At 44.3% G+C, this 14,393-nt stretch overlaps 1 long non-coding RNA gene across 1 annotated transcript; it reads right to left on the bottom strand.

Moving 5' to 3' along the window:
• Positions 1 to 12,274: 12,274 nt before the first annotated feature.
• On the bottom strand, positions 12,275 to 13,446 carry LOC134458741 (uncharacterized). Its single transcript, XR_010036615.1, has 2 exons — positions 13,156 to 13,446; positions 12,275 to 12,638 (listed from the first exon to the last, which is right to left on the bottom strand). It is a non-coding gene; the product is annotated as an uncharacterized LOC134458741 (long non-coding RNA).
• Positions 13,447 to 14,393: the final 947 nt, after the last annotated feature.

Raw genomic sequence — 14,393 nt, 5'->3', positions numbered from 1 at the left:
GAAGAGAGAGAGAGAGAGATGATGGAGGAAGAGAGAGAGAGAGAGAGAGAGAGAGAGAGAGAGAGAGAGAGAGATATGATGGGTTGAGGGAGATGGGTGATGGAAGAAGAAGAGAGAGAGAGATGATGGAGTGAGGGAGACGGCATGATTGAGGGAGAGAGAGAGATGATTGAGTGAGTTAAACGAGTGATGGAGGAAGAGAGAGAGAAATGATGGAGTGAGGGAGACCTGTGATGAAGGAAGAGCGAGAGAGAGATGATTGAGTGAGGGAAACGAGTGATGGAGGAAGAGAGAGAGAGAGAGAGAGAGAGAGAGAGAGAGATGATGGAGTGAGGGAGACGAGTGATGGAGGAAGAGAGAGAGAGGGATGATGGAGAGAGGGAGTCGGGTGATGGAGGAAGAGAGAGAGAGAGATGATTGAGTGAGGGAAACGAGTGATGGAGGAAGAGAGAGAGAGAGAGAGAGAGAGAGAGATGATGGAGTGAGGGAGACGAGTGATGGAGGAAGAGAGAGAGAGAGATGATGGAGTGAGGGAGACGAGTGATGGAGGAAGAAAGAGAGAGGGATGATGGAGAGAGGGAGACGGGTGATGGAGGAGGGAAGGGGATATGGAGAGGAGTGTTCGGGATACATACAGGAAGACGTTATTGGGTCTTTAATGTACTTTGTTTTTTTTCTGAAAAGGGATAGCAATACAATAGCCTGGCCATGCCCTCCTAGTGACGCAACGTCTTCTGCGTTGCTCCAAGACAGGCCAAGAGCAATGTCAATATCGTTTCTGATCTCCCCAAAAATCGGGAAATCCAGCCACTTTGTCGGACACCAGTCAACCAGTAGCAAACTTAGGGAGGCAGGTCAACCATGCTGTTTGGGAAACATTAATTGTTATGCTCTTGGTCAGACCAAGTCTCGAAGAGCACATCCTCTCCCTTATCGACGCGTAGAATACGTTTAGAGCACGTCTCGTAAAATCAGGTATCACCAAAATGTATTGATAGGATCTGACTATTGTATAATTAATCCATATCTGACCCTGGAAGGGACATGGAGAGGATAATGGAGGAATGGAGAAGAGAGGAGGAGAGATGGAGGTTTGAACGTGTTACAGAACAGAGAGAGAGAGAGAGAGAGAGAGAGAGAGAGAGAGAGAGAGAGAGCTGGCAGGAGGTTTGTGTGTGTGTGTGTGTGTGTGTGTGTGTGTGTGTGTGTGTGTGTGATAGAGAGAGACAGACAGAGGCAGTAAGAAAAAGACAGACAGATATTTAGGTGCTGCATACCATTAGATCTCTAATGATCAACATGCCCACTTATCATTGCCTGGTGAAAAGAGCCCACGCCACTAATCACAAGTAACAGCGGCCACTAATCACAAGTAACAGCAAAATTTCAGGCAGCAAGGAAGATGGATAACATCTCATGACCTCCGGACAGTGTCAAGGGCTGTGTGATAAAGTGAGGGTGTGTGGGTGTACGTTGTGTATGCACACGTGTACGTTAAAGACACTGTATGAATACATTCATGGGGAGATCAATATTGGAAGACCTCAGAGGTCTCCCATCAATGTCAATGTCCGCATGATACACTGCATATAAGTGAGTCATAATTAAGTGCCAGAATTTGTAGGGACAAAAAAAAAAGTCTGTGTGTGGGTGCGCGTGTGGGTGTGTGTGTGTGTGTGTGCGTGTGCGTGTGCGTGTACGTGTGCGTGTGCGCGTATGTGCCTGCGTGCGTGTGTGAGTGCGTGTGTAAGACAGACAACCATATGCAGCAGCTTGTAGCAGTGCCACAGCATGGAGCCATTCTTTTCCTCATGCAAGTGCAATCAGAAGCCAAGGAAGGCGTCTCAAAATGAGAGACCAGAGCAGCACACATCATCACTAGTGATCATCACTATCATCACCATCATCACCACCTCCAGCAGCACCACCATCATCATCACCACCACGAACCGCAGTAGCAGTTGTGCCATACATTATTCATCACTTATTTGATGTGATCTGGACTAGACTCCTCTCATCTGGACCCCTTCCTCCCTTACTGGACTGGTGCACCACCATCATCATCACCACCTACAGCAGCAGCACCACCACCACCACCATCATCACCTCCAGCACCACCATCATCATCACCTCCAGCACCACCACCATCATCACCTCCAGCAGCACCACCACCATCATCACCTCCAGCAGCAGCACCACCATCATCACCTCCAGCAGCACCACCACCATCATCACCTCCAGCAGCACCATCATCATCACCTCCAGCAGCACCACCACCATCATCACCTCCAGCAGCAGCACCACCATCATCACCTCCAGCAGCAGCACCACCACCATCATCACCTCCAGCAGCACCACCACCACCATCATCACCTCCAGCAGCACCACCACCATCATCACCTCCAGTAGCACCAACACCACCATCATCACCTCCAGCAGCACCACCACCATCACCTCCAGCAGCACCATCATCACCTCCAGCAGCAGCACCACCATCACCTCCAGTATCACCACCACCACCATCATCACCTCCAGCAGCAGCACCACCATCAGCACCACCACCACCACCACCACCACCATCATGACCTCCAGCAGCAGCATCAGTAGTAGCTGTAGCAGCTGTGCCATGCAGTATTTATCACTTCCCACTCGTACCATATGTGATGTGATCTGGACAAGACTCTTCTGATCTGGACCCCTTCCTCCCTTACTCGTGACCCAGACATCCAGTAGCAGTAGCAGCTGTGTCATGCAGTATTCATCACTTCCCACTCACACCAGCACAGTATACAGAGGCAGAGAGAGAGAGAGAGAGATAAAGAGAGAGAGAGAGAGAAAGTGTGTGTGTGTGTACCATATGTGACGTGATGTGATCTGGATAGCTCAGACACATCACAGCACATATAGAGCCAGAGAGAATGAGGAGATTCCCTCTCTGATCTAGACCCTTACTCATGACCCAGAGATCGAACAGGAGGTTATAAAACTGGAGCTGTGGAGCATCCAGTGTGGTACTTGCACAATAACATGACAGTGATAGCCAACGGGGTGCTTTTTAATGATGTATCATGACAGTACTAGGCAAAGCAAAGATGACACTCCATCCCAGGCCTGTTGTGTTGTTCTTGTGATTGTTTTAACATGTGTGTGCACAGATAATGACAAGGTGGTGCTAAAGCACCTGCTCCTTTGCCCTACTGCACAAAAAAATCCCTTTTTGGAAGTTTTCTTTTTGTCACAATGTACTGTGGTCCATGTTGACATGATAATCTGCATGCTTCACAATCAAAACATGTGACACAATAACTCGTCTATAACCTATAAGGCAGCCAGAAGTGAATCATGCCCCCAACTTCCCCCTTCAGCACCTGCCCCCCAAAATGTCTGTGCACGCCACTGATGGTTGTCATGAATAGCTTGTGCTGTGGAGGGGCAGGACAGCCTTCACTGGCATGGAGGTCATATATTGTATCTCAGTCACGTACATGGATCGCTCTGCATTAATATATGGCAAATCAGCATCCAGACAAAGGCATGCACACTGGCTGGGTTATAAAGACAAGACAAGCCTATAGGACTGAAGACCTTGGGTGCCGATAAGGAAGGAAATAAGTCTGGCTATGCAGACAGAGAAGGGTGAGATAAGAACAGAACAGGAAAGCAGCAGAGCGAGAGAAAGACAGCAAGAGAGAGAAAGAGGAAGACATTGACCGCTTCGACATCAATAAAACTTGTTGTAAGAGCCATATTGAGAAAAGCATTTTATTTTGGAATTAAGAATTATTATTTACATATATACAGTAGAATTGTTATTTCTTGGAATGTTATTTTGATACACCATGTGTAATTTCATGAAGGAGGAAATGTTATTTAATTCATTATTGGATAGGAGAATGTTTCGTCAGTAATGTGTAATGTGCGCAAGACGCAGCAGTATATAAAGCGTGACATGCGTCATTTGTCATTCAGAAGGTCGGGTGGTGGTGATAGTTTTCTGACCGGCGGCTCAGCCGGCGCATGGACATTGAAAGATTAAGAAAGAACCACCAACCAGTTAAGCTGCACCACTTAAGAACAGACAGCGAATTCCTTTGTTTTTGTATGTTTTATTTGTAAATAAACTTTTTAAACTTGAAGATCCTGTGTCGGAAGATTTGTAGCGTCAGACTCGTTGCTTATTCACCCGCTCCTCAGGTGGCATACATTATCAGAAGGAGTTGCCACTACACTTGTGATTACAAAAGATTACAAAGTCTCATGAATTGGGACAACAATGCAGAGCAGTACCAGGGGGAAACTTAAACAAAACTAAGTGAGATAGGAGAGGAAAAGTAGAAAGTGGAGAGAGACTTTATGAAAAATAGACATGGTAAATCATGGTTTTCACGTTTTTTGAGCATAGTTTGTTGCTATGGATCAATCAGCTGGAACATGGACTGAGAACTTTATGTCTGTTGATGCTGAAACTTGGGACAGTGCACCCGGTGCCTGGAAGGAAAGGTGAGAACAGAAAAAAAGAAGAGGGGAGAAAAAGAAAGGGTGGAGAGAAAACAGATAGAAACTCCCAGTAACCCAGTAAGCGGTGAAAGGGTGCAGGATCTTCAAGACAACAAAGGCAACGTTGCATAAAAAGACAGCGGTAGACACATGGTGACACATCTTATGGTCATGCAGGTGTGTGTCTGTGTGTGCGCGCACGCGCGCGTGTGTGTGTGTGTGTGTGTGTGTGAGAGAGAGTGTGTGTGTGTGTTTGTGTGTGTGTATGTGTGTGTGTGTCAAAGTTTGAGAAAGCAGGCAAAGATGAAACACCTGCAAGCATTGCTGGCAGATGAAAGGGGTAACACTGTGTATACGTGTGTGTTTGTGTGTGGTGTGTGTTTGTGTGCTTGCGTGCATGTGTAAAAGTGTATACAGGGCTGAAAGAAAATTGGCTAAAAAACCTGAGGGTGTGTTGGCAAGTTCACGCCTGTGCATGGTTCCATCCCCAGCTGTAGAGGTCCAAAGCCCTGGAATCAACTCCCTTTCAACCCAGGCAAACTGCCCAGGCACCGACTCATGCAGTAAACACAGAGAGGGCAGTTTGGGGAAAGACAACTGAACAGACATGCTGTGTGTGTGTGTGTGTGTGTGTGTGTGTGTGTGTGTGTGTGTGTGTGTGTGTGTGTGTGTGTGTGTGTGTGTGTGTGTGTGTGTGTGTGTGTGTGTGTGTGTGTGTGTGTGTGTGTGTGTGTGTGTGTGCAAAAGTCATATAGCAGCCTGTGCATGGTTCCTTCACCAGAGAGGTTCAAAGCCCTGATTTAACTATGTTTAACTTCCCCCACCACCTCCTCCACTCCCTTTCAACCCATTCCAAACTGCCCAGGCAAGGCAGATGGGTGACTACAAATGAAAAGACTGAAAGGCTGCAGAGACGGAAAATCAGGGTTCAGATTCAGTGGCATTCAACAATGTCTCTTAAGATGGAGAGTCTGTGTTTGTTCTTTCTTTGTTCGTTGGGTCACTTACCGGTTTGACATCAGGGGGAATGTTGAGGCCTGTTGGGGGGGGGGGGGGGGGGGGGGGGGGGGGGGGGGGGGGGGGGGGGGGGGGGGAGTTCCCATCCCATCCCCTTAAGGCTTCACCTTTAGGTAAGGAAACATTGTTCAGAGTGGTAGCAGCTCTCATCAGACTTTGTTTACGGATCAACACAGTTAAAGTCGCGCCCTTTCCATTCCGTACAAACATGTATCATACAAACATGCTCACACACACACACACACACACACACACACACACACACACACACACACACACACACACACACACACACACACACACACACACACACACACACACACACACACACACACTGTTTTGGAGCTCAGAAACGATATATTGCTCTTGGCCTGACTAGAGGCAACGCTAAAGGTGTTGCGTCACTAGGAGGGTACGGCCTGGCTAGACAACTTCCCCAAATTCAGCAAAAACACATCTGTACTCAAGACATCTATCTCTCTTTTCCAGCAACCATGTCTTAATCACTTTTTGTCATTCCTGTGCACAACTCTCCTCCACCCCTCCATCCTTACCTCCCGTCTTCACCTTTCCCTCACTTCACTTACCACAACCCCAGCATTTTCATCCATCCCCAAACCACACACTGACTGCTTCTCGGTTATGCGAGAGCTGATTCAATCAGTTTCTGAAATGCCCCTGAGTGTGGTCCTGCTTTAGGGCTGCCAGCGATTGCTAACAATCCAAAGACCTGCTGCTGGTACCTACATTGCCAATCAAATCAGAGGTTGTGTTTCAAGACCACCTGTGGCGGGATACACACTTAGCAGATGCAGTGAGATAGAAGTAAAGCTTTAGGTGAAAACTAGCGTGCCAACTACCCTAAACACCTGTGTCAGATAAAGGAAAAATAAAGAGCATCCATCATTTGTGTGAAGGAACACAGTAGATGTTTGAGCCTGTCGGCTGTTGCAAAAGTTTCACTGGTGCCTCTACCAACACTACTGAACTAGGTAGGCTTATTAATGACCATACAATGTCCTAAAACATTTGTTGAAAAATATTAAACGTATGCATTTTTAATGGCATTAGGACACATCAATTGAAGTGCAAAGCAGGAAAGAACAGATCATATTCGATTGTAAGTCACTTTGATAAAAAAGTGTCAGCCAAATGTTATGTAAAGATTTAACTGAAGTATAACGTACGTATAATGATGAGCAGTCACAATTAGCCTAGGTTATTTAAGTAAGAACCTATTGGGCGCTCGTTTTTTTAACCCATTTTAGTCTGATGCTGCGTATACGTTGTTTGACCTTTGGTGCCTGGAGCGACACATAAATATGTGGGTATTATAGAGCTGAATGCAGGGTTTCTAAATGCAACTTATTTCATGCTTTTACGTGCTTCGGAGCTTGAGATTTTTAGGTTAATAGGTAGAGGGCACCTTTTCCCAAAAAGGGCTTAGGCATTCAGCAGGCGTTTTTTGCTGATGCCCTAGGCTAAAATGGGTTAAAGCATCCTCAGTAAGCGACAATTTAACCTGAAAGCTTCGCCATTGATCCCTGGTCAAGCCAGCAATCATCTGCCTGGCAGCTTTGCAAAGAACAGGTCTCCAGTGTCAGCGGTAGTGCCAATACCAGAAGCCGCGCTGATGGATAACTTTGTTTCCAAAGACTTCCACTGCCACTGGTGAGCCCTGGGCCTTGAACAGTAGTGCAATTCCACTAAATGACCCCAGGCATGAATCATTGGAGAGTTGTTTATGTTGGTGTTTGTGTTGGTGATGTTGGTGTTGGGCAGCAGTTGAAGTGAGGAATGGAGGTGGGTAGGGCAGGAAGAAGGGATGAAGGAAGGAGAGAGGTACGTGGGATGTTAAAGGATAACTTCAGGCAATTTCAACATGCAGTTGTAATGCTCACACTACCCTGGACTTGTCAGTAGGCCTACCTGAGATTTTTTTCTTCTTCTTCAGCCTTTTGCAAGATCCTGGTCATTGTAATGGGGGCAGGTGTTTGTTTACATTTCCAAAAATCATCTTGATTTATTTCCAAAAACATCCAAAAGGTTATGCAACATCAGCAGACAACTAGCATACAGCGATACCTTTTGGGATAATATTTGGAGTAGGTCTATGTTAAGAAAGAGTTTAACGTAAACAAAGTCTGCCCCCATTAGAATAGCTCAAATCTCGGAAAGGGCTTTGTCGAAAAATGCAGCATCACCTGGTACTGACAAGTCAAGGGTAGTGTATGCAATACAACAGCATACATATTGAAATTGATAGAAGTTGTCCTTTAACAGCTTTAGCTTTGTCCTCACCCAACCATTGTATGAGGGTGGGAAAAACAGGACAGAAGGAAAATAGCCAATTTGCCAAATAAGTTCTCAAGCAATCCAATTTGGGAAGCCATTATCCCATTTTCCTACAACACAATGCGAGACGTATATTATTCAGACATTATGAGTGTATGAGACTATTGTGTACTCAGTCATTTGGAGGATTACGTGTGTGTGTGTGTGTGTGTGTGTGTGTGTGTGTGTGTGTGTGTGTGTGTGTGTGTGTGTGTGTGTGTGTCCATGACGGTGCACATGTGTGTGGGTGTATTATGCAGTTTCTCACCAGTCTCCTTGTTGGCATCTTCTTCTTCAGTGTGAGGGCTCGTACTAATCCCTAAGTCGCTTGTACTCCTCCTCTCAAACACACTCAGAGTAATCACCTTTTCATGGTATCTCTGTGAGGCAAGCAGCACACCTGTGCAATAATCCTTTCACAGCATTTTAGTGAAACTAACACAAAGAATTAAAAACAAATACAACAGAAATCACATGATTGGGTCAAAAAGCAGACCAATTTAGAGGATTTACAGACATTCTTCTTCTTCAAAGCAAATGGATTTATATTACATTACATTGCATTTGGCAGACGCTTTGTAACCAAAGGGACTTTCAAACGAGGACATAATCATAGCGAACATCACTAGCAGATACAAAGCGCACAGGAGATATACAGAACAACACGTGCAGATGCAAAGAAGGGTTAGTTGACATTAGTCTAGTAGATAGTCAAAAAAGAGGAGAGTCTACTTGCTTGAAGGCTGCAAGATATGTGCTTAATCTTGTTTCCTCTGGGAGACCGTTCCACCACTTGGGCACAACAACAGAGAATAGGCTTTGATACTGAATGGAAAACGAAACTCCTTTGACCCCAACAGTCTGAGACTCACAGGTTCCCAGGAGTGAATCAGTCTACCTAAAGAGGTCTGAGACAGTTACTGTGGACTACTACAACATCAAATTACATCTGTAGGAATAATGAAGGTGATCTACTCATCCATGACTGACGGGCCCTTGAGCAAGGCACCTAAACCCAATTTCTGTCAGGTCCATCTAAGTCAAGAAACACAAGACAAGAAAATTCTGAATGCGATTTCTTCATTGAAAAGTTATGAATTACTACGATATGGCTCTCTTCAGAGCAGTCTCCTGGTTTTCTAGGAATAGGTTTTTTAGGAATAGGTCGGTATTTTGCATTTGGGACCTTAATTATGGTGTATCATACACTGAGCTACCCACCTGTGTCACTTTTGTTTGATTTGAAGCCTTCCGTGAGATTTTGGGTTTGGGCGATATCCACAAACCACCATACAACGGGAGTCAGCGGGGCACAGACTTTAAATCCGTCGTACACGCATAAACAGTAGGCCTATTTTCTTATTTTGTTTAGGGTCATACAAATACGTTTCCGCCTCATTTCAATATTTAAATCTCCCGGGTTCAGTGAACGAATTAAAAATCTGTATTGACTGAGGTGTGCCACGTCATCTTTCTGCGACGCTCATTCTGACAGCCAGCCAGCTCTGCTCCGGCAGTCGGCAACATGATAAAGTAACAAGAAGCAAACGTTGAAGCTCTCGGTTTTTAACAGTTCTTCGGCTAGGACTTTGCTATGGATTGAATGTGCGCATATACCGGATGCTGAAACCAGAAATTGTCTAAGCTATGAGATAGACGTCTCTCATTGGCTCCCATATAGCCCCGTTGGCGAACGCAGCCAAGTAAAAGATGAATGGGAGCCTATTGGGCTAAATGGCTCAGCAGGGATTTGTGACGGTTCTGTTCTCTGGTTTGTAAAGATGTGTGCACATTCTGTACCTTATCATGAACGTTGTATTAGAAGTGAAGTTAAAGGTTCCTGACATGGCTTTGTTCTCCCAAAGACGTGTTAGTTTTGTCCTGCAACACGCTAGCATTCGGCTAATACCTGCTGGCTGAGGAATCTTTGCGACTATTCACGACCAGAGCTGACGAGAGACGTACTCTGACTGATCCTAGCAGAGACATCTACGGTCACACACCTCAAAACCCCCCACCGCCGTCCAACATGTTATTCTTAAGGATGAGCGCAGTCATTTCCTTTACCCCATGTACACATGCCGCTTTTCCACCACCTTAAATGCAATAAATAACAGTGTCCGCAACAATCCTAACATAACTTTAAACACATCGACATCTGAAGTCAGACTTAAAACTACAAAACAAATGGCGTAGTGCCGTAAAGTCGATTGTCACGTGTTATGTCATTGCTATAGTTGAAATAAGGGTGATTTTCACGAATGTAACACTTGACAAGATGCAAACGTGTCGGCAAATGCTTTCACTTACTTATATCTATCGAACGCGACTCCATTGTTTCCAGGGAAAAAATCACACGGGCAGATAGTTCTATGAGAAGGGTACAGCCCCATTGGCACCCATTCATTATTTACTTGGCTGTGATAACATAGCTGCAGTGCCACTCCTGGCCACACCAGCTAGTTGTGCTTCTTGTACAAGATTCCATTTTCTTTGGCTGAAACTAAACGACATGCTTTATGAAACCGTGGCATTTTGCGTTGAGATGGAAAAGGAACGCGCCACACTCCTGGATACGAGGCTACGTGTGTGCGGCTTTTGCGCCAAAGGTCTTTCTACCAGCACAACAAAATAGCAAGACAGAAGTGACAGCGTCAGAAAGAAAACAATGCTGTTCCGATTGCTGATGGAGACAACAGAGGTAAGGACATATTATGTATCTAGAGTTTTTGAATGGCTAATCTTGGTGTCGCCTCAAACTAGCTCTCTTCTCGGTGCCTTCGTATGGCTGTTCATGCTACCAGCTACAGGTAGTCAAATGAATCAAAGCTACGTTTGGTCTCAAACAAAATTGTACACGGAAAATACGAATAGTATTCCTTCAGTAGGCAACACAATCATATGATAAGCCCTGCACCAAATCATGGGGTATACTTATAAGTACAGTTGACTTTTACTTTTACTACTGGTAAAAACATTCAGCTGTCTAGCCTACTGAAAAGGTAGGCTACATTGATTCTCATGTCATATCACTTGGAGGTTTTACAGTGTGATACTGATCTGATGTGGTGACACACTTCTTTATTTATTTAGGAAGGTGCCAAGTAACTCTGGAGGATATTCTCGCCATGACGAATCGAGCTGGTATCATCATTCTTCGAAGTTGAATCGGAGATGACAGCCAAAACTCAAAGGAACACACAGCTTTCAATTGAGTAAGTCGCCGAGGAATTTGTAAATTCTGTTTGATTTACTATGCCCAGACAGCTTTGTCGATATTGGGGTCAGTCAGTGACGTTAGTAGTAACTTCACAGCTAGTGCCACGATTGTATAGATTATTATTTGTTCTGTTGTGTTTCATGTCAGTGGATTATCCAAGAAGCATTTTCATTGCAGTATACTAATCAATTACTTGAACATAAGCTGTGGTTGTACCAGCCCAACCCCCCCCCCCAAAAAAAAAAAACAAAACAAAATAAAACCTGTCATTGACTGAAGTGCCCCTACCTCTTACTTGCTGTATTGTGATCATCTGTCTTGTAGGAAATGCTGTACACAGCGCCCAGCGCCCTGGGAGCTGAACGTCTGCGGCCAGGTTACAGTACAGAAGGGTCATCCAAGGTGCATCATGACCCTCATCCATCTCCCACCATACCATATGTTGGATGGAGTCAGAGTCTCTACATTGACTTATCATCTTGTGTTATATTGAGTAATTACAATGAAGTTATAAATCTAGTTGGTAATACTACACATAATTTGACATTACACATCTTAGGTGCATTGTGGGGACCCCTTATTGGACCAAATGTAGCTGGTTCGAATCCCTCCTGACCTCTCCCTACATCTCCGTCCATGGCTGAAGTGCCCTTGAGCAAGGCACCTAAGCCCACATTGCTCCAGGGACTGTAACCAATACCACTTTTGGTAAATGAAAGCGTCAGCTAAGTGCAATGCATTTAAAAAAAAAAAATGTAATGAAATGAAAATGTAATATTCCATGTCTTTTGATAACATTTGTAAATTAATTTCATGCATCATTCCATTGTAACAATCATAGGGACACTTTCTCAACTTCCACCTGCACAATTTCTTGGACTCACAGGAAGAGATTATCTACATAATTCAAAAGACACCGCATACTGCTTACCATTCTTTTTCTTACTTTATTTTGACACACAGGGCAAAATGCGTTTTTAGCTCAGAAAAATGAAGGAAATGTCTTTTGAATTTTGTTCATTGTTCACCTTCTCCTGCCTCACATCAGCACCTGCATTGCTGATGGCTTGTGCACAAGGACTCTCTTGAACTTAGGTCATCAATATAATTTGATGGCCATTGAAAATAAATTTTACACATTTATCCATTTGTCATTACTGCCTCAAGTGTCATTACTTTACCTTCTTTACATAAAGGAAAAGAGAGAAGATTTTACTGGGACTTTAATGTCAGCAGGTGTGACCAATAACAATGTGTACATCATAATTGTAATCATTCAGTCATTAACAATGTAGGAAGAAGTGAAGAATCTTGTAATAATGTAAGAAATGTCTTATTGGGTAACCAAGATGTCACTATCAAACATCAGAAAGTATTTTAGATAAATAGGGTTTAGGACCTTCCGAAATGATTGCTCCGTCATGACACTGAAACATACATGTCTGTTCTTGGGACTGGAGTGGAGAGTTTTCGTGGTGGAGTGTTTGTTACACTCAGTTTATTCTATAGAGGGGTTGTCTCCTTTCCAGCACTCAGTCCATTAGGTCCTTTCAGAAGGTCTGGCGTCTATCTGGAAAATAGAAATGACAATTGTAATGTATTATGTATGGCCATTGAACAGGAATGGTAAAGGCCAATCACATGAGTGCACAGTAGGTGATGGCAGTAATGTAACAGAATGTGAAACTCATAAAGAAGATGGTCTGCTCTCCAGATACAACGTGATAAGTCAAAAGGTGTTAGTTGAAGGCCACTGGACTTTTTTTTTAAATAATATTAGACAGGAAAGCAATGGGCATTTTGCCAGAGTAATACTGGATGGAAAAACCCTTTGAAAAATATCGACACGAAAGTAATTATAATTAATATTATATTAGTATTAGTAACTAATATTATAATTAGTATGAATGGTGTACTGTATGGGAAATACTACAAACGTGGCTCATAACTGTTTTTTCCCCTGAGCCACACATATCCCATGTGTTGCACATGTGTCCCATGTGATAACTCGCCTATGGAATACACCCTGGTGTGTTGTTTAGACTTCTAAAACAAATGCAGTGGAGTGGTAGGCCTGATGTGTTTACCTTTGTGGTAGACCATGCCGGTGCCAAACCGAAGTATTATCCAGACGACCGTCTTCAGGTGGTAGTGTTCGTCTGCGAAGGGCTAGTGAGAAACCGGGTCAGGAAATGACTGCACAGTAGATACTGATGGCTGGTCAACGGTGGGCTGCTATTCACAGGGGTCGAGTGAGGACGTCATGGAAAGTCCAGCTCTTGAGTCTTGACCTTCTCCTGTCTTTCTAAATAATAAATAAAGAAGTGTGTCAATACACCAGTATCACTGTAAAACCTACAACTAGTATGACCTGAAGATCAAGCAATGTTATTGGCTAGACAGTCGAATTACGTGCCGTCAGTTTTACTAGCAGTAAAAGTGAAAACCACAGTCGACCTACTCCATGATTTGGTGCAGGGCTTTGACAGGCTTATCATATGTTGTGATTGTCTTGCCTACTGAAGGACTACTATTTTCCGTGTACAATTTTGTTTGAGACCAAACGTAGCTTTGATTCATTTGACTATCTGTAGCTGGTAGCATGAACAGCCATATGAAGGCACCGAGAAGAGAGCTAGTTTGAGGCGACACCAAGATTAGCCATTCAAAAACTCTAGATACATAATATGTCCTTACCTCTGTTGTCTCCATCAGCAATCAGAACAGCAATGTTTTGTTTCTGACGCTGTCACTTCTGTCCTGCTATTTTGTTTTGCTGGTAGAAAGACCTTTGGCGCAAACGCCGCACACACGTAGCCTCGTATCCAGGAGAGTGTGGCGCGTTCCTTTTCCATCTCAACGCAAAATGCCACGGTTTCATAAAGCATGTCGTTTAGTTTCAGCATCCGGTATATGCGCACATTCAATCCATAGCAAAGTCCTAGCCGAAGAACTGTTAAAAACCGAGAGCTTCAACGTTTGCTTCTTGTTACTTTATCATGTTGCCGACTGCCGGAGCAGAGCTGGCTGGCTGTCAGAATGAGCGTCGCAGAAAGATGACGTGGCACACCTCAGTCAATACAGATTTTTAATTCGTTCACTGAACCCGGGAGATTTAAATATTGAAATGAGGCGGAAACGTAATTGTATGACCCTAAACAAAATAAGAAAATACTGTTTATGCGTGTACGACGGATTTAAAGTCTGTGCCCCGCTGACTCCCGTTGTATGGTGGTTTGTGGATATCGCCCAAACCCAAAATCTCACGGAAGGCTTCAAATCAAACAAAAGTGACACAGGTGGGTAGCTCAGTGTATGATACACC

This window comes from Engraulis encrasicolus, chromosome 11 (genome assembly GCF_034702125.1).
Source record: "Engraulis encrasicolus isolate BLACKSEA-1 chromosome 11, IST_EnEncr_1.0, whole genome shotgun sequence".
Lineage (NCBI taxonomy): Eukaryota > Metazoa > Chordata > Actinopteri > Clupeiformes > Engraulidae > Engraulis > Engraulis encrasicolus.
Note: the sequence above shows the minus strand (reverse complement) of the source record. Positions and strands in the feature narration are given on the sequence as shown.